Source organism: Camelina sativa, chromosome 15 (genome assembly GCF_030686135.1).
Source record: "Camelina sativa cultivar CO46 ecotype springtype chromosome 15, ASM3068613v1".
In the NCBI taxonomy this organism is placed as follows: domain Eukaryota; kingdom Viridiplantae; phylum Streptophyta; class Magnoliopsida; order Brassicales; family Brassicaceae; genus Camelina; species Camelina sativa.
Window position 1 is genome coordinate 23,129,432 of NC_141894.1, and position 21,044 is coordinate 23,150,475.

The window sequence follows — 21,044 nt, forward strand, 5'->3', positions numbered from 1 at the left end:
CTAAGCAAGTCGGGTTGTGATGACGGTGGTGGTGCGAAGCAACTCGGTAACTGTGGTTGCGGATTGGAGCGCTTGTTGAAAGGAGTAAGAGGTTGTGGAGCACTGTTGTTGTAGCCGGCCTAGTTTTTGATGTAATTGATATCTTTAGGCTGAACAGTCTCCCGATCTTGTTGCTGAAACTGTTCTTCATCAGTTATAAAGCTGACATTTTGTTGTTGGGCGAGGAGTACCCTGTCTAACTTGTCATCGAGAGCTTTCATGTTCCTCTTGTACTTTGCATTGTCGTCTTATGAAAAGCGGATGGTTCAGTTATAATCTTCATTGTAATGCCCATCAGATTGGGCCAAATTTTCCACAAGAGCCCAACAATCCTCAACAACCTTGTTAAGGAAGTTTCCATTGCTGGCAGTGTCCAACAACATCCTAATTTTTGGGACTACGCCGCGGTAAAGGGTGCTGAGTAAGGATACATTGCTGAATCCGTGATGTGGGCACCAGTTGGCATATCCCGTGAAATGTTTCAGGCTTCACTGAACGTCTCATTATTTTTTGAACAAAGCTGGAGATGTCATTCCTCAACCTTGTTGTTCAGGAGTTGCAGAAGATTTCAGCGAGGAACGCCTTCTTGCAGGCTTCACATGTGGTGATAGACTCCTTAGACAAATATTTCTCCCAAATGTGTGCCTTATCACCAAGATAAAATTGGAATAGCCACAGCTTGAAGCCGTCTTCACTGACTCCATTGATCTTTGTTAGGCTACAGAGCCTATCAAACTCCTCTAAATGATCCAATGGGTCATACATTGGTAATCCATGAAACTTGTTGCTCTGGATCATCTGGATGAGACTACTCTTAATCTCGAAGTATTTGTTTTGAACAGCAGGATGCACAATACCATGCCTCAGAGTATGAGTAGAGGGAGCATCCCCAGCTCCAATGTTGTTCCTCTATTGAGGGGCATGTGGACCTTTTTACTGATTCATTTCTTCCTCAATTGGTGGCTGTAGTGGTGGCTGTAGTGGTGGTTGTAATGGTGGCTGTACTTGTTGAGGTCAGAGTAGCCGAGGTGTATCGATGTTGTCGATAAAAGGACTGAGGTACTATCTACCTTTAGACCGTGTTTGCATGCACAAACAAGTATCTGAGCAGGTACTCGATGGTAAACTCGATCTAGGTGATCGAGTGACTGATCGGGTTGATGCTCGGGTTGTACTTGAAACACAAAACAAACAAGCAGAAAACGAAAACAAGTCAGTACAAAAATAAATAAAAAGAACTTGATCTAGCAAGTTTTTGATATGATCATGAAACCATACAAAACGACCTTGGAGTCAAAGATGAATTCTTCCAGCCAAACAATCATTTTGGATTCATTCTTACCACATCTAGAGCATATCACGAGGTGAAATTAGTCCTATCGGAGTACAAATGAAAGAGTTATTCATTTTACAAATGAGGTGAACTCATGGCTACGCGAACTGGAGCTATGAGCATTCAAAGGAGGATTCCAACCAAGCCAGAAGAATTTATGCTGGAATCTTGATCAATCCTAGAATCACTGAGAATTGGAATCACATTAAAATCAGTTCGTACTTGAAAGATATGGATATTTCAAGTAAGTGGATCTGTCCCAGTCACAGTTTCACGTCTGAGACAATGATTGTGTTACACGGACCAACTCATCATCAATTTGGACACGAAATCAATTGGAATATTTCAATCGATCTCCTATGTTTCAAACAACCCAAAGAACACAAGATTTGGCCAATAAACCACAAAGATACACCCCATTTGCCAAAGGAGGTCAATCTAGTTCTTCACTTGGAGAGTTTTAGGTCCAATTGGTTTAGGAGCTTCCAGAATTATGTTTGACAACCAGTAGTTGTGTCTACTAAACCCAAGGTGAAGAAATAGTACAGTCCATGTTGTTTCTCATCAGCAAATTTGACCAAGGAGTCAAAGAGCTAAGAAGCTAAGGAATGCACTTAATGGGCCAATTCAAGAGATTATGGGCAATGAGAGCATGTGAATTTGTATTGGGATGATGTCTATCAAGTCCAGCCCACTTTGAGCCTAATTCAAGTCCAAGAAAACCAAAATAATCCTTTATTTTGTGGTCAAAGAGGAGTGACGAAAATGGAGATACATGCACCAAGAATCACTTTGGAAGAAGGGATACATGCACCAAGAGTTGAATCTTCATTCAATTATCTATCTTTATTGTTTTTAGTTTCAAGACTAGTTAATACTTGGCTTTGTAACTCAAACTCATATGTTTGTGGGTGAGATTGGTGAATGTATGGAATGATGAGATATGAAATGAATGGATGGCAGGGTGTTTCAATTCCCCTTATGCAATTGTAGTACAAGAGGTGTCAATCCAATCTGAGAGTTTGCAAGCAATAAGGATGTGCATATATGTCTAAGTCAAGCCAAATGCAAAGGATGTTTGTCACTAACAATCCTATGATGAAATGTAAAGTGCAGAATGTAAAAGCTACTAGAACTATATGCTAAATGTAAATGGAACAGAATGATTATGACAATTATGAAGTTAGAACAGAAATAGAAACTATAGTAATGAACTAATGCAAGGTAAGTAATGAACAGGACACTAAGTAAATGCAACAAAAATGCAACTAGAATGAGACAAGAGATAAGACAGGACAACTACAAATCATAAACCAAAGTTCCGGGGATGAACTCGAGCAAGCACTCGATCGAGTGTAGATCGAGTGCAGGGTCGAGCTGGAAAAACGCGAAAAACATAGCAACACAAGAAAAACAGAGCAATATGAAAGCGAATCAATCAACAAGCAAGCAGAAGGATTAAGACTAAGAAATCAATAAACAAGGAAGGTCTTGAGGAGGGATTCATGGGCTGGACTAATGATTGAGGTCATCTAACTTGGTCAACAAATCTCAAACAACTTGAGCTAATCTCTAGACATATATTTCTAAGACATGTTTAATCCACTCTCATGGCAAGAAACAATCAAACTCATGCATCTCTAGACTTGTTCTCACAAAGTAAAGAATCTACACAAGCAGGTATTAAGCAATATGTCAAATAACAAACAAGACCTCTAATCTCCTAGCAAGCCTAATGGTAAACTCTAGATCTAGCCTTATCTATGCTCCTTAAACATTGGTGTGATGCTAAGATGCTTGAAATCAAACCCTACCCTCTCAGTTATAGGATCAGCATTAAGACCATCTAGCCTAGAAGAGATTCTACCACAATCAAGCTTGACCAATTCAAACAAACCTCAAACACAAGCCAGCCTAACCCATCCTCAAGATCCTAAGCAACTACTCACAAGAACACATGATGAACATCAAAGTCATAAACCCCGAAAATACTGAAACTTGCATCAAATCAAAGATAAAGCAAAGATCTACAATATTCAAGAAGGAATCAAACACGAATTCTTAATATCTTGAAAGTTATAGAACCAACAAAATCCAAGAATCTTATGTTTTCTCCTACAAAAGAAGGTACAAGATCTAAGAAAATAAAAGTGCAAAAGGAATAATTCCGAAAAAGATAAAAACTAGGTTTTTGACTATCTAAAAAGCTGGACTCCTTGGTGGCTGCAGGGTACAAGCCCTTATATAGAAAAAGTAGTGGAAGCCCTATAAATGCTAAAAGACAAAATAGCTAGGTGGCTCGGCCAACTCGACCCGGTGCTCGGTCGAGTGACCGGTCGAGTTGGCTTCTCTCGTTCATCTTCCACTTGGTCGAGTCTCTCTCTGCACACGGTCGAGTGTCTGGTCGAGTGGGCGGTCGAGTGGGACTCTGGACCTTGGTTCTTCAGCCTTAACTCTCTTGCTTTCCCTTCATGATTGCTTCAGTTCTCCTCAGCATTGCATCCATGCTCCTTAAGCTCCAAAATCACCTGATTATGCATTAAAAGATGCAATTGCAATGCAACTATACTCTAATGCATGATTAGTCCTAAAGCTATGCAATAATGGTCAAAATGGATAGCAAAATGTGAATATACTAAGGGAAAACAGGGTAAAATATATGAACATCAGTAACCAAGTTTCTTTTCCTATAAAAACTCATGTAAGAGCAATTGAATAATCAACCAACTTTTTATCAAAACCTTTTCTTTCTTTTTAAGGGATTCTATTCTGTTCTTTGTGAAAAACCCAATTGTTTGCTGTGATTCCAAATATCAAAACCTACTGCTTGGTGTGATTCCAACAGTCACAAACCGATCTCCTTAGTGCAAGGCTGAGAGATCCGATCTTTTTGGTACGAGGCTGAAAGATCAAACCGGCATATCAAGAGTCTTTCCGCAACTCTTGTGCGACCATTCATTACACCATCTTTATTCTTGAGGCTTCATTGTCTTTAGAATCAAGTTGTCTCTATCTAGCAATTCGAAGATGCCGATTCCATGGGAGGATCATATCAAGTGGTATCGGAACATCACATCAAGTGGTATCAGAGCACAGCCTTGAGTTTGAAAAAAAAAAGACAAAGAAAAGAAAAAGAAAAAAAAAAGCAAAAAATAAAGAGAAAAAAAAAAGCAAAAAAAAAAAAATGTGTAATGATCTACAAGTTCAAGCACTTATGGGAGAGATACGTCGGTTGATGAGGGTTGAGATGAATACCATCTACAAGAGGTTGGATGAAGTTCAAACACAAGCACAACTGAGGCAACCACAAATTGTGCATCATAAAAGAGAAGGAGATCAACCTAGAATAGCAAGGGCTAATGATTATTACAGTAAGCAATCATCAAGAAGAAGCTATATGAGGTCACAACATAGAGATGACATGGATCAAATTTATGACAACATTGGAGGTAATAAGCTGAAGATTACATCTTTTCAAGGGAAAATTGATCCAAATGCATATCTAGAGTGGGAGAAAAAGATTGAGTCGATTTTTAGTTGTCAAAACTATTGCGAAATGAAGAAGGTACGAGTTGCAGCCACTGGATTTTGTTATTATGCTATTACTTGGTGAGATCAGTTGGTGATAAGCATGAGGAGAAATAGATAACACCCTATGGAGACTTGGGTAGAATTGAAGTTGATGTGTGTAGAATTTCACTCCAAATCTTTTACCTGAAAAGACTACACGACGACTGAAAGTGCACAGTTAATCAATTGTAGTATTTTTGGATCGATCCCACAGAGAGTAATAGCAAACACAAATTGAATTAAAAGAGAAAGAACTATGGCTAAGACTAAAGAATAGATTGGGGTTTTGGTTTTCCTAAAAACTATTGCAAATAAATAAAAACGGTTTGAAACTATAAGACTAGGGCGTTGGGCGTTTTGGGAGTCATCTTAGGGTTTTCATGGTTCTAAGCAATATTAACTGTAAGATCTAACAAGTAAATACTAATTTTCGGTTTAGGTTCTCAACTACAAAACACTAATGAACTAACAAGCTATTCTCATAGAATGAAAGTCTAAAGTCTTCACACTTCGTTACTCAACTTTCGCAGGCAACGTCGCATGTCAACCAGCTAGTTAAACAAGTTCGATACATTCACCAAACTTCGCAACTCAACTTACGCAGGTTACGAGCAAGGCTTCGGTATAACACTAGTTCAGAGAAGTCGGATAACGCGGTTAGCGCTCCCATTCTCTAGATCAGTGCTTGGTGATCAATCCAAGCATAAGCATTAAGATAAAGATGTCCCAAAAGAACTCTAATATAAAACCGAAATTAAGATCTAACAACCTAATTGAAGCGAACCTATGAATTCCCATTGAATCACCCCATAGAACCCAACAAAGTAAACTACTGGCTCATGATGCAAAGAAACAACATTTATATTATGAAGTATAGCATCAAAAGTGAATCAATAAACAAAAGGGGGTTCAAAGTAAACTTCTCTATTTGTCACAAAAGTAACTTGATCCCAAAGCAAAGTAAGTATGAAAGAGTAGAAAAAGTAGAAAGAGAGAGATGGTGGATCTTCAAGCTTCAATGGAACGCCGAGCAAGAGAGAGCTTCTCTGGTCGTCTAGGGTCGCACGGCAGGGGCAGTTTTGGAGGCAATGAAGAACACACCTTGAAACCCTAGGTCTTAAGAGTATTTAAAGGGTTTTGTCTTGGATTAGGGTTTGTAAGGTTAGAAACGTCTTTTCTTCTTGAGTGCAGTGCAGGACAAGGGGCAGCGAAATAGGGTTATGGACCGTGGAGGAGTCTTGGACTGGGCCGCCGTGGTGGTCAGTGGTCAGGCCTTCAAATAAAAGCCCATGGGCTTGATGGTTCTTCTTAGGTCGGTTTAAGGTACGTCTCGGTAAATCGGGCATAACTTCTGGATGGTTGGATGGATCGACTTGATTCCACTTCGAGGAGAAATATGACTCTTCCAGCTTTCCATAGACACCAAGTACGTTGAAATGTGAGTTCTGGAAGTTCTTCAAACGTTGCCCGTTCTTTAAAATTCTGAAACTTTCCTAAAAGGTATTTTCCTTTCGTTTTGGACCAAATTGCTATAAAATCTGTAAAACCTTGTTGAAACCTGAAATAGTTGATAATAGACCTTTTATACCTTAAATCTCATCAAACTCTTCCTAAATGCATATGAAAACTATAGCTAATATGAGTAAAATAATGATGTTATCAACTCCTCCAGACTTAGTCTTTGCTTGTCCTCAAGCAAAAAATCAGAATAAATCATGAAAAAGAGGTTTTGAAAAATGGGAATTCACTTATCTTTGGGGATATTGTCTTTGCACTCTTCTTCACCTTGACATTAGGAAATTACATTTGTAATCCACCATGAGAGTCATCAACGCTCCTTGATCCCACAATTCTTTAGAGTCTCCAGAATTTCCATTGTCATTTCTTTACATAGATTAAGCAATAATAAAAAGTGAAATCTTACCATGGGAAAATCGATCAATGGCTTACAGACTCACTTCAAGACAAGACTTTCTTCATATGATTCCTTTCCTCTCCCTTTTCTCACTTCTTCTTTTTTTTTTTTTTTAATCAAAGGTGTAGGCGAATATCGGGGTCATCGGTAATTTACCTACCCCTCACTTCCAAGCTTTGTGTGATCATTTGACTAGAGAGTAGAATAATGAGGTCACGGGTAATTTACCTACCTCTTTAAACTGATCAAAATCATCTCATCTTTTATTCTTTTTTTTTCTTTTCTTCTTCTTTTTTTTAAGTATTGAAGGGAAGAGAGAGGGGAACATACTTTTGAAGAAGTGCAATGTCTTGTGTGGCTTGAATGTAGAGATCTAGTCCAATGAATACCAATTCCCTGGGCTTGAAAATTAAGTCCGGTTTAGGTCTTATAAAAGTTAGAGACAACGTTAGATCATCTAAATATCCATCGAATAGGGACTTGGGGGATTGTTGAGTCGGCTCACAGTCTTTCCAAACTTTGGTTCTGTTGTCAAGCATAATCAAGAATCATAAGAGTGTTAATCCAAATCAAATATACCGTTATAATAAGATCATAATCCCCTACTAGTTTTGACTCAATAAAAAAAAATGTGACTCGATAAAAATGTCAAAATTATTGATGTAAAAAGTGGAAAAAGGTCTCAAGTCAACAAAATAGAAAGTAGCGTTAGTATAGGATGAAACATCCTTCCCTCCCAGACTTAAATCACACCGTCCTCGGTGGGAAAAAAGAAAGAGATGAGGATTAAAAATGATAAAAAAAAGTGTAGGGTTTCAGAACAATGTCACCTTGATGGAATGTGTTTGTGTCGACCCTAAACGTTTTATGGTCGCCCAAAAATTGTCTAGAGGTCGGCTGTGGAATGAAAATGTGGTGACTAACCGTTTGTAATTGCTTTGGTTGCTTGGTATCGAGTTTGAACTAGGCTAAGTTCATTCGAATTCTATTTGATATATCTCTAAATGCATCCTCCTTAAAACAAAAACTTAAAACCATCAATAATAATGAGGAAATAAAAATAACAAAAACATACCTAAATAAAAGAATGGTGATGGTAGGTGGTGAGGATTGTGGTGGTTCGGAGTTGTCTCGCGGTACACGGATGAATGGTCGCGGACATAAGCAGCAGGTACGGTGGCCATGGTACGCGGTACATAGAATGTGGTACACGGTACGTAAGACATGGCATTGGCTACGGCTGGTACAGCTAGTGGGGACTCTCGGCATCAGTCACTCAAGGATGGTGATGATCCGTCGCCTTCGGCATTCTTTGGTCACATTGGTGGTGCTTGCCACTAGATATGGTGTGCATTGCCAATCAATGGACTTCTTCTTCCTTCTTTTTGGCTTTTCTATTTTTCTATTTTTTGTGCTTGTTTTTTTTATAAACCTGAAACTAAAATGCAAAAATATCAATAGTAAAAGAAAATAATTCCTAAATATAAATACTTACTAGCTTGGGTTGCCTCCCAAGAAGCGCTCTTGTTTAACGTCGTTGGCTCGACGGTAGCGGCCAAGTTAGGCTTGAGAAAAGTCATCTTCGGGAATCAATGCTCCTTCAGCTCCTTTGATATCTTGATAGTCTGCTCCAGCTTCAATGACAAGTTTTCCTTTTGTAGAAGTTTCAAAAACTTTAGCATGAAGAAGAACTTCTTTAGTATGCCTTATCATCTCTTGGATCTGTTCCTTGCTCTCGTTGCTTAGCTCAGGAGGAACTATGATCTTTATCTTGGAAATTTGTGGTGGCTTAGGCTGTTTAGGTGGCTTGGGTAGCAGGTTGTTGGCACTTGTGGATGCAGAATGGTCGAATTGCTTCAGCTTGTCAATGTTAGGATCCATCGGTTCTTCATGTAGAGAGTAGGTCGGCCATGGCTTCAGCTTGGAGAGAGTCAGATATGACCTCTTCTTGTTGATGTAGGCAAAGGTTGTCCTCTTTGACTTGTGGTCTATGATGGCTCTAACAGTAGCTAGGAATGGTCTTCCTAAATTGAATGGTCTCTCGGTCTTTTCTTCCATATCTAGGATGTCAAAATCGGTAGGAACTATGCAGTCTCCTACTACAAGTTTTAGGTCTCGAACAAATCCCTCCGGAAACTTTTGTGATGAGTCTCCAAAGACTAGACTGAGGTTGGATGGAGATATGTCTCGCAATCCTAGTGTATCGGCTACACTTCTTGACATAACATTAACATTAGCACCAGAATCACAAATAAAGTTAGAGAATTCAATGCCTGTTATGGAGCATGAGCAAACAAAGCGTCCTGGGTCTTCATCAAATGGACATGTCATACGAATAACATCTTCATAAGAGTCAAAGAGTGGTACCATAGGCTTGGCGTCACGGTAGGTGAAGGCTGGTACGGCTGAGATAGCATTGCAATATCCTTTAGGATTCTCTTCGTGATTTCCCAGAAGTACAACAACTTGGCGTGGAACGGCATTAGCGGTTTGAGCAACTTGGGTTTCTGATGTTCATATATTTTACCATGTTTTCCCTTAGTTTATTCACATCTTTTGCATCTTTTGTTAGCCATTTTCACCATTATTGTGTAGCTTTAGGACTAATCATGCATTAGAGTTTAGTTGCATTGCATTTGCATCTTTTCATGCATAAACATGTGATTTTGGAGCTTAAAGAGTATGGAAGCAATGCTGAAGAGAAGTGAAGCAATCATGAAGGGAATGCAAGGGAGTTAAGGCTGAAGAACCAAGGTCCGGGGTCCAGCTCGACCAAGCACTCGACAGTGTGGGAAGATGGACTCGACCGAGTGGAGAAAGCACGAGAGAAGCCAGCTCGACCTACCACTCGACCGAGCACTGGTCGAGTTGACCGAGCCGTTGACTACTTTGACTTTTCCCATTTTTAGGGCTTCCACTCCCCTTCCTATATAAAGCCACCAAGAGGAGTCAGCTTTTTAGATATTCCCTAAACCTAGTTTTTACCCTTTTGGGATTTATTCGTTTTGCAATTTTATTTTTCTTAGATTTTTGTACTTGAAAAAGACTAGATTCTTCAATACTGTGAGTTTCATAACTTTCTTAATATTGAGAATTTGAGTTTGATCCTTTTTATCAATATTAAAGATCTCTGTTTTATCTTTCTAATAATGCAAGTTTCAATAATTTCTGGGTTTTTGATTTGTTTCATCATGTCTTGTTGTGAGTAGTCTTCCTAGGATCTTGAGGATGGTTAGGATGGACTGATCTTGTGGTTTGTGTGATTTGGTCAAGCTTGATTGTTGTAGATCTCTTCTAGGGTAGATGATCTTAATGCTGATTCTATATCTGAGAGGGTAGAGTCTGATTTCAAGCTTCTTAGCATCACACCAATGTTTAGGAAGCATAGATAAGGCTAGATCTAGAGCTTACCATTAGGCTTGCTAAGAGATTAGGAGTCTTGTTTGGTTTGAGATGTATTGCTTAATGCCTGCTTGTGTAGATTCTTTACTTTGTGAGAACAAGTCTAGAAGATGCTCAGGCTTGATTGTTTCTTGACCATGAGAGTGGGAGAAACTTGTCTTAGATTCATATGTCTAGAGATTAGCTCATAGTTTGCTTGAGATTTGTTGACCAAGTTAGACAGCCACAATGATCAGTTCATCCCATGAATCCATCCTCAGGACCTTCCTTGTTTATTGATTTTAAAGTCTTAATCTTGTTGCTTGCTTGTTGCTTGATTTGGTTTAGCATTACTCTGTTTTTATTGCATTGCTCTGTTTCCCGGATTTGACTAGCTCGACCACCCACTCGACCTACACTCGGTCGAGTGCTGCTCGAGTTCATCCCCAGAACTCTGTGTTTTATGATTTGTGATTGTCCTGTTTCATTCCTGTTTCATTCTAGTTGCATACATTTAGTTTTCAGTTTATTAATTGTCTTGCATTAGTTCATTAGTAGTAGTTTCTATTTCTGTTCTTGCATCATTTCTGTTATAATCATCTTGTTTTATTTGCATCTAGTTCTTAGTTCTTGTAGTTTACTTTCTGCTTTTTACATTTTAATTTTAGGATTGTTAGTGACAAACAATCTTTACATTTGGCTTGACTTAGATTCATATGCATATTTTGATTGTTCACAAACACTCATTTAGGATTGACACCGCTTATACTACAACTGCATAAGGGGAATTGAAACACCCATCCATCCATTTTATATCTCATCATCATACACATTCATCTTTCACCATCCCACAAATATTCTTGTTTCAATTTGGCGCTGTTGCCCATTTGAGTGTGTTTTTGTGACATTTAGGATCCATATTAGTCAAAGATTAAGTTCTTTTATACACTTGTGAGGTTGCTGCACTCGAATCTTCTGTTTTTGGGTTGAAGTTCCATTTCAGGTACCACTCAACCAGTCACTCGACCACCACTCGACCGAGTCGTGATCGAGCACCTGCTCGAGCCAGAGGCCGGATCCCTATAACCCTCTTTTTCCTATCGACCTACCCTCCTACTTGAGCCTGTGCTCAGTCGCTTGCCTGGCAAAAATCGTTTGTGTCTGTTGATGCACACAAGGTCCAAAGGAAAGGACAATCTTCTTAGGCCTATTGACAACATCAACAAGTTGACCAAGAGTTTGGGAGCTAAGCAAAGGAGAGTTGTTCAGCAACAACAAGAGGTTATAGTAGCTATGGATCATCAGGATCAGGTCCCAAGACCAAGAAACAATTGTGCTGGAGATGCACCCAACACTCACAACCAAAGAGCTGGCATTGTGCCACCAACTGTTGCCAACAACAACTTTGAGATCAAGAATGGATTGATCTCAATGATTTAGGCAAATAAGTTTCATGGATTACCTATGGAGGATCCACTAGATCATCTTGATGAGTTTGCAGAATCTGTGGTCTTACCAAGATCAATGGAGTAAGTGAAGATGGTTTCAAGCTGAGGTTGTTCCCTTTCTCACTTGGGGACAAGGCTCATTTGTGGGAAAAGACCCTCCCTACTGGTGCCATTACTACTTGGGATGCCTGTAAGAAGGCTTTCTTGGCCAAGTTTTTCTCCAATGCTAGGACAGCAAGGCTGAGGAATGAGATCTCTGGATTTACTCAAAGGAGCAATGAAAGCTTTTGTGAAGCTTGGGAGAGATTCAAGGGGTACCAAACTCAATGTCCTCATCATGGTTTCAGTGTGGAGTCTTTGTTGAGCACATTGTACAGAGGAGTGCTTCCCAAGTTCAGAATGCTTCTTGATACAGCCTCCAATGGAAACTTCCTCAACAAGAATGTGGAAGAAGGCTGGGAGTTAGTAGAGAATCTTGCACAGTCTGATGGGAACTACAATGAGGACTATGACAGAACCATAAGATCATCATCAACTGATCAAGAAGACAAGTACAAGAAGGATCTGAAAATGGTGAATGAAAAGCTTGATAGGATCTTGCTCAGCCAGCAAAAGTCTATTCACTTTGTTAGTGAAGAGGAGCTTCCAGTTCAAGAGGGGGAGAATGAGTTTGCTGAGCTTTGCTATATGCAAAACCAAGGAGGCTTCAAGGGTTATAACCAAGGAGGGTTTAGGAACAATAATCTGTCCTATAGGAGCACAAATGTGGCCAACCCACAAGATCAAGTCTACCCTCCTCAACAGCCTCAACAGCCTCAACAGCACCAAAACTATGTCCCCAAACAACAGCAACAGGTGTTCCAGCCCAAGGCCAGGAACAAGACCTTAGAGCTATGATACAGCAGCTGTTGATTGGTCAAACACAAGGGAAGATTGAGGAAGCCAAACAGTTTGCTGAGTTGAATCAAAGGCTCACATCCCAGTATAATGACCTGAATATGAAGTTTGAAGGTCTTAATTACAGAGTTAAGTATATGGAGAGTAACATAGCCTCTTCTCCAGCTCCAAAACCCAACCAACTTCCTGGAAAAGCTGTCCAAGACCCAAGGGAGTTCACAGCCAAAGCCATTCAAGTTCATGAGGAGGAAGCCACTGAGGACAGTGCAGTTCAAGTTTGGGGGAATTCATTAGTTACTGAAGCCCCAAGTGATGTTTGTGCAAGTAAATTGGAACTCGCACCTAAGCTCGACCATGGACTCGAGCAGCCACTCGACCGTGTGCGTGCTCGAGTGGTCGATCGATCTGGACAGTCCGAGGCTGACAAACCTGCCAAGTACATTCCTCCTGCCTACAAGCCTCCACTACCTTTTCTTGGGCGTTTCAAAGCACAGAAGATTAAGGAATTAAGGGAGATCATTGAGAAAAAGGCAATGTTGGCTAAGCAACAAGAGGAAGAAAAGGTTTTGAATGAGGAAGCTGTGGTTGAGAAGAAGGAAGAAGTGTTGGCTATACAAGAGATCACCATTGCTTACCAAGAGGAGGAGAGAGGACCTGCCTTGGAACAGTATGAACCATATCCTCTCTACAAAATTTTTTTGCTTGATTTGTCTAAGAAGAAGGCTGAAGCTCAAGATGAGAAGGATCTTGAGAACCTTGGAGGAGTGATCATTACAATAAAGCTTAAGGACCCTGGACCTTTCTATCTGCCCTGCACAATCAGTTACCTTCACTACAATCAATGCCTTTGTGATTTGGGAGCTTCAACAAGTGTCATGCCATATTCCATAGCTCAAAAGCTTGGAAGAACTGATTTCAAATCCACTAATCTCCATGTTTTCCTAGCTGATGGATCAAACAAAGAAGTAGTTGGAAGGTTGGAGAATGTCCCAATCAAGATAGGAAGAGCAAGGATTCATACTGATTTTGTGGTGATAGAGATGGACAAGGAACCTGAGGATCTAATCTTGCTAGCGAGGCCATTCTTAGCCACTGTTGGAGCAGTTATTGATGTCAAGGAAGGTCTTGTGACCTTGAACATTGCTGAGGATGTAGTCATGAAGTTCAATATCTACAATCCAACCAACCTTCCCACCATTGATGACCAGCCTTTTACTATCAAAGACAAAGGTGGTCAAGAAGGGTTAAGTGATAAGGCAACTCCAAAAGTTGAGTTCCCACTTCAACAGGATTCTGTGGAAAAGCTTAAGAGGTCAGTTCAAGAGTTGACTAGTATGGTTGAGGATCTTCAAGTTAAGCTGAACAAGAGGTCTTTGAGGAAAGCAAGACCAAGACTCAAAATGAAGAAGAAGTATGGTTTTTGTGCTAAGGGTGAGGTGATCAAGGATCAGCTTCAAAGTGACCAAGAGGTTCCAGGGAGGATTTTATCACCTCCTTGGTATTTGAACCAAGTCTAGAAAGACAACCAAAGTCAAGCTTAGTGACTTTAAACAAGCTCACTAGGGAGGAAGTCCCTAAGGTATCCTTTGTAAATATGGTTTAATTTTTTAGTAGTTTTGATGTGTTTTCTTTTATGTTTTTGTTGGACAGGCTTTTTAGTGAGAATGTAGTTGGGTAAGGAGAGTTGTGGACTTGGAGAAGAAGACTCGCAGGCCCACTCGACCAGGCCACGAGGGGTACTCGACCGAGCTGGATAAGAATTGAGGCCCATTCGATTCCCATTCTTCTAGAATGATCGAGTGGAGGGAAGAACAAGGAGAAAAATATTCGAAATTTCAAATTTGGTCAAGGAGCTCGACCACGTGCTGGTCGAGTGTGGGGTCGAGTGGCAGCCAAAAGCAAGTCAAAGATTCCCAATTCAAATTTTGAATGGTAAGGACGCTCCACCCTTGTCTCCTTGTCTCCTTACCTTCTTTATATAGACCTTGCTCGATCCTATACCTCTCACATTTTCTCATTTGCTCAAAACATTTAAATTCAAGCTTTAAAATCTCTTTCAAAGTTCATCTCTTGCTCTAGCTTTGTTCTTTCAAGTTTTTGGGTCACTAACCTATTAACTTTGAGCTTTGAGTCTATTCCCTTCAGTTTCTTTTGAAACTGTCTTCCAAGATAACCAAGAAGTCTCACAAAACCGCTGCAAGCTCCATGGAACGTCGTGATGCTGACCTTGAATCAAGAGGTGAAGCTGGGAGAGCCACTCGACGGTCCACTCGATTTACCACTCGACCGAGTGACGGTTCGAGCAACCGGTCGAGCCAGGTGCCGAGTCTTAGGAGAAAATCAGTTGAGGAGGATCCTGAGTGGACTGAGAGTGAGGAGGAAAGGAAGCCTACTCTTGATGAGATGATAAGGAGACACAAGGCCAAAGGGAAGAGGCCAGCTGTTGAAGTTGAACAAGAGGAGAGTTAAAGTGAAAGTGAGGAAGAAGAAAGTGAGGATGAAGAGTTGTTGGATGATGGAGAGGCTGAGTCTTGTGGATTGTCAAAGAAGCAGCTTTATGATGCTTTCATGAGAATGGAGTTCTTGGGAACTAGGTATCCACGCAAGGAGACCATGGAGAAGCTTGCCATTGATGAGGATGTGGAGTGTCTCTTTGAGAAGAGCAGCCTTACCAAATTCATGGGGCTTTGTATGGAGGGCTATAGAGAGGAAAGCAGTGAGTTCCTAGCCACTGTCAAGCTGCACACATATTTGAGGAAGGATGCTGAAGTAGGAGCTGGTCATATCTCCTTCACAATCAAAGGGAAGAAGCATGAGTTTTCAATGAAGAAGTTTGCTGATGTGTTTGGTTTTGAAGTTGGGAGCAATAGGAGCCTTATGGTTCCAAGAGACGAATTGTATGCTGTATGGGAGACCATTGGGGACAACAAGCTTTACTCATCCTCCAACTCCAAGAGCTCAAGGATTAGGAGCCCAGTCTTGAGGTACTACCACAAAGCTCTTGCCAATACCTTCTTTGCTAGGAAGGAAACTGGAAACATCAATGAGGGAGAGCTAAAGATGATTGACTTGGCTCTCAATGGAGTTCTTCTTCAAGCAAGGAATGGAACCATCATCCTTGGTAGCACTGTGGAGACTGATCTTGCAATGGTGCTGATAGACCATATGATATATTTGAGAAGTTGGGTAGGCAAGCTTGAGAACAAGGGTTCAAGAGGAGCACTTACCATTGGAGGCATCATCACTCCAATCCTTCAAGCTGCTAACATCCCACATAGAGGACAAGGGGTCTCACCAAGATGGATTGACTCAAGCTACCTTACCTCCACTCTCATCCTAGCCAAGGAGATGCATCAAGGGAACCACATTTTCAACTTTGAGCTTCCAACACTTGGGAAAAAGCAATTCATATTGCCTAACCAAGAGCTCACCACCATTCAAGAAGGAGCCAACATTGACTTTTGGCCAGCTGAGGAGCATTGGTTTGATGGAGTGGTTCAACCTAGAGTTGAGGAAGCTGGGAATGCACAAGTGGCTGATGGAGAGGAGCAGTTCTATTTTGAAGACTATGAGCCCAATCCAAGAGATAGTAGAGGAGTGAGGGAGAATACAAAGAGAATGACTCTTTTGCAAAAATGGAATAAGTGGCATGGGAAGAGGTTTGACAAACTGAAGAAGAAGGTGACAAACTGAAGAAGAAGGTGACTAACATGGCTAAGTCCATCAAGGGACTAAAGAAGGAGATTGCTGAGCTGAAGAGTGGAAACTCAACTCCAAGCCATTCAAGCCCTTTGAGGAGAAGTAGCTCAACTAGAGCACTTTCAAGAGTTGCAAACCCCGTGGAACCAGCTAGGGCTTCAATGTATGAGCCAAATCAGAGGAATAGGCGCTCAAGTACCCGATAACAACAATTTTCGAGGCACTCGACCGGGTCACTCGACCGAGCACCCCCAATGCACCCGGTCGAGCACCAGCCCAGATCACCCTATGGCTTCCCACCTCCAGCTGCTTATCCAGGTTATCCATATTACCCTCCCTTCCCACCCCAATACTTTATGGATCCAGCACTATACCAGCAAAACCAGTAGTACCAGACTCAAGATATGGAGACTCGCGGTCCAGCTCGACCCCCCCACTCGGACATGCACTCGACCGAGCCACGGTCGATCTCTATCGTCGAGCTGCCCCAAAGTCCATCTCCGAGCCACCAAGAGGACCCCAACTACTCATATGACAGCATGCAGATGGATGTGGACAACTTCTTCCACAGTCCCTAAGGTACCATCATCACCTTCACTTGTATATATCATTGCATTTGATGTTGTATTTTGTTGATTTTTAGTCTTGAATCCTCAATCAAATTTCTTTCACACAAGGGACTGTGTGATTTAAGTTTGGGGGAGGGTTTGAGATAGCATTTGATGTTGTGTTTTGTTTTCTTATTTCAAATTTTTATCATCATCATGTTAGCGCTTGCATAATCATCTAAGGCATAGAAAAACCATAAAAAAATTTGAAAATTTTTTGCAAAAATCTTTATAAAAAGAGTGTTCATGTAGTTTGCATTGCATATTTAAAGTGTTTTGTTTAGCATATAGGACTGTTTGCATTAGGGATCTATAAAGAGTTTTTCCTTGTTAGCTTGTTTAATTCACTAGACTAGGATCAATGCCCAAATTAATAGTACTTTGATGCTAGTTGAGTGGTTAGAAGCATAAGATTGAATCAAGCCTTGAATTCCTGCATTGCATTTGGTCTAAATTGAAGCATGTTGTGATTTGATTCCATTTCCTATTTATAAGAACCTAATATTGACTTTTAATTATCAATGTGTGCATTGCTTTAAACTCATGGATACCAGATACATATTTGGATCATCTCTTCCCTTTTTGCCACTCTTGTTGATGCAAGTAGCTGATTTTCACTTTTAAATCAGTTTCCCCTACCCCTTAACGAAACCTTCTTTCAAGCCTTGTTTATTCTTGTGTGTGTGAGGCCTATTTTTGGGATTGAGCTTGGTAGAAAGTGTTAGGTTTGAACTGACAAGATTAAGACCTTGTGTAGTTCTAGTTTGCAATTTTCAAACTAGATAGGACTAGGTGGTTCACTTGTTGGATTTGGGACTTGGCTGTTTTGAAAAGGAAAAGAAAAAGAAAGAGGAAAAAGAGAAAGAAAGAAAAGGGTAGAGTCTTTAGGAAAGGAATGTGTTTAAGTAAAAGCTAAAGTCTAGTGAAAGGATGGGAAGTAAAAGTTGTTATCTAATATGGTTCTAGTTAAAGAAAAGAAAAGAAAGCAAAGAAAAGTTTAGCAAAAAGCTTATATGTCTTAAGAATAAGAAGAAAAGAGAACCATAGCATTCAATTAGAATCCCCCATTCCACTAGAAAGATCAAAGAAGAAACCTCTCCTAAGACTTGAAAACCAAAAGAGAAAAGGGATAAAGAGAAATGAAGAAGTTAAAGGGTAGCACTAGGATCATTTGGGTTTAGATTGTTAGGATAAACACTTTGGGCACCTTTGGATAGACAAGGTTTTGTTCTTGTATGTGTCTAAGTGTTCTTACCTTTAGAATTCTTCTAAAGCTCAATCCATTTCATGAGAGAACCTTGATATTGACAAGCCCCACTCTAAAAAGAGACCATCTTTGTCTCAAAACCCTTATTACCAAGCCAAATGAGTTTAAGCATTGCATAGAATTGATTCATATTCTTGATTAATGAATGTCAAAGGAAATGGTTGATTTGAATGCATGTGAATATCTAAGGCTCAAATCAGTAAAGGTTGTGATGTGCTTGTCTAAATTTTTTTAAGTAAGGCTCTTCACCTTGCATCTTAGTACTAGTAACTTGGACATTGATTCTAGATGGTCTATTTGCATGCTTTAGGAGCTGTGATCCCACTTTTAAACCTCATCTACCTTCTTATGTCTTGTTTATTTGCTTGAGGGCAAGCAAAGACTAAGTTTGGGGGTGTTGATGTTCATATATTTTACCATGTTTTCCCTTAGTTTATTCACATATTTTGCATCTTTTGTTAGCCATTTTCACCATTATTGTGTAGCTTTAGGACTAATCATGCATTAGAGTTTAGTTGCATTGCATTTGCATCTTTTCATGCATAAACAGGTGATTTTGGAGCTTAAAGAGTATTGAAGCAATGCTGAAGAGAAGTGAAGCAATCATGAAGGGAAAGCAAGGGAGTTAAGGCTGAAGAACCAAGGTCCGGAGTCCAGCTCGACCAAGCACTCGACCGTGTGGGAAGATGGACTCGACCGAGTGGAGAATGCACGAGAGAAGCCAGCTTGACCTACCACTCGACCGAGCACTGGTCGAGTTGACCGAGCCGTTGACTACTTTGACTTTTCCCATTTTTAGGGCTTCCACTCCCCTTCATATATAAAGCCTTGTACCTGCAGCCACCAAGAGGAGTCAGTTTTTTAGATATTCCCTAAACCTAGTTTTTACCCTTTTGGGATTTATTCCTTTTGCACTTTTATTTTTCTTAGATTTTTGTACTTGAAAAAGACTAGATTCTTCAATATTGTGAGTTTCATAACTTTCTTAATCTTGAGAATTTAAGTTTGATCCTTTTATCAATATTAAAGATCTCTGTTTTATCTTTCTAATAATGCAAGTTTCAATAATTTCTGGGTTTTTGATTTGTTTCATCATGTCTTGTTGTGAGTAGTCTTCCTAGGATCTTGAGGATGGTTATGATGGACTGATCTTGTGGTTTGTGTGATTATGTCAAGCTTGATTGTTGTAGATCTCTTCTAGGGTAGATGATCTTAATGCTGATTCTATATCTGAGAGGGTAGAGTCTGATTTCAAGCTTCTTAGCATCACACAAATGTTTAGGAAGCATAGATAAGGCTAGATCTAGAGCTTACCATTAGGCTTGCTAAGAGATTAGGAGTCTTGTTTGGTTTGAGATGTATTGCTTAATGCCTGCTTGTGTAGATTCTTTACTTTGTGAGAACAAGTCTAGAAGATGCTCAGGCTTGATTGTTTCTTGACCATGAGAGTGGGAGAAACTTGTCTTAGATTCATATGTCTAGAGATTAGCTCATAGTTTGCTTGATATTTGTTGACCAAGTTAGACAGCCACAATGATCAGTTCATCCCATGAATCCATCCTCAGGACCTTCCTTGTTTATTGATTTTAAAGTCTTAATCTTGTTGCTTGCTTGTTGCTTGATTTGGTTTAGCATTACTCTGTTTTTATTGCATTGCTCTGTTTCCCAGATTTGACTAGCTCGACCACCCACTCGACCTACACTCGGTCGAGTGCTGCTCGAGTTCATCCCCAGAACTCTGTGTTTTATGATTTGTGATTGTCCTGTTTCATTCCTGTTTCATTCTAGTTGCATACATTTAGTTTTCAGTTTATTAATTGTCTTGCATTAGTTTATTAGTAGTAGTTTCTATTTCTGTTCTTGCATCATTTCTGTTATAATCATCTTGTTTTATTTGCATCTAGTTCTTAGTTCTTGTAGTTTACTTTCTGCTTTTTACATTTTCATTTTAGGATTGTTAGTGACAAACAATCTTTACACTTGGCTTGACTTAGATTCATATGCATATCTTGATTGTTCACAAACACTCATTTAGGATTGACACCTCTTATACTGCAACTGCATAAGGGGAATTGAAACACCCATCCATCCATTCTATATCTCATCATCATACACATTCATCTTTCACCATCCCACAAATATTCTTGTTTCAGTTTCAAGCTTCTTGACATGGATAGAAATGCTTTCAAACTTCCCATTCAGTTCGGTATATATGTTATCCATCCTTGAGTTGATATCTCTTGACTGCTTTTGAAAAGCAACAAGGAGTTCTTGAATCTTTGTGTCGGTATTAGCGTCAGCTTGAGTGGTAGGCGCCTGGGTTGGTCCGGATTGGAAAGGCGGCTTGTTGTTGTTGAATTGAGGTCTCGGCTGAAAGTTGTTGTTGTTGTTTCCACCAAAGTTGTTGCTTTGAAAGCGGTTAGCTTGCTGAGGATAGTTCTAATCTTGGGGATTCTCCACATTTGGGTTCCTATAAGAAAGGTTAGAAGTGTTTCTAAAGATGTTGTTGAAGTTGTTGTTGTACCCACGGTTTTGGTAGTAACCTTGAGCACCAACATACTTCTTCTTCTTGGTCATAACTTGGAAAGGCTCCATGTTTCCATTGTTAATAATCTCACAAGAGTTTACTCCACGTTGTTGATTCCTTAGAAGTTGGTTCATCATGTTCTTGAGGTCGGCAATCTCCTTAGAGTCAGAATTGCTAGAACGGATGCTTCTATCAGAATTGGTGCAAGTGTTGCTACTACTTGCGGCAAGATTGTTGATGAGAGCTCTTCCTTCTTGAACGGTTTTAGTAGTGATATCTCCATTGCTGGCCATGTCGAGTGAAAGTTGATACTTAGGGTGCAGTCCTCTATAGAAAGTACTTAAGAGGTTACATTGAGCA

General features: G+C 40.1%; 2 non-coding genes across 2 annotated transcripts; one reads left to right on the forward strand and one right to left on the reverse strand.

The window, feature by feature from the left end:
* The first annotated feature begins 477 nt into the window (after window positions 1-477).
* On the forward strand, window positions 478-582 carry LOC147926959 (small nucleolar RNA R71). The gene has a single exon (XR_015583202.1). It is a non-coding gene; the product is annotated as a small nucleolar RNA R71 (small nucleolar RNA).
* An 11,341-nt stretch (window positions 583-11,923) lies between these two features.
* On the reverse strand, window positions 11,924-12,030 carry LOC147926960 (small nucleolar RNA R71). Its single transcript, XR_015583056.1, has one exon. It is a non-coding gene; the product is annotated as a small nucleolar RNA R71 (small nucleolar RNA).
* Window positions 12,031-21,044: the final 9,014 nt, after the last annotated feature.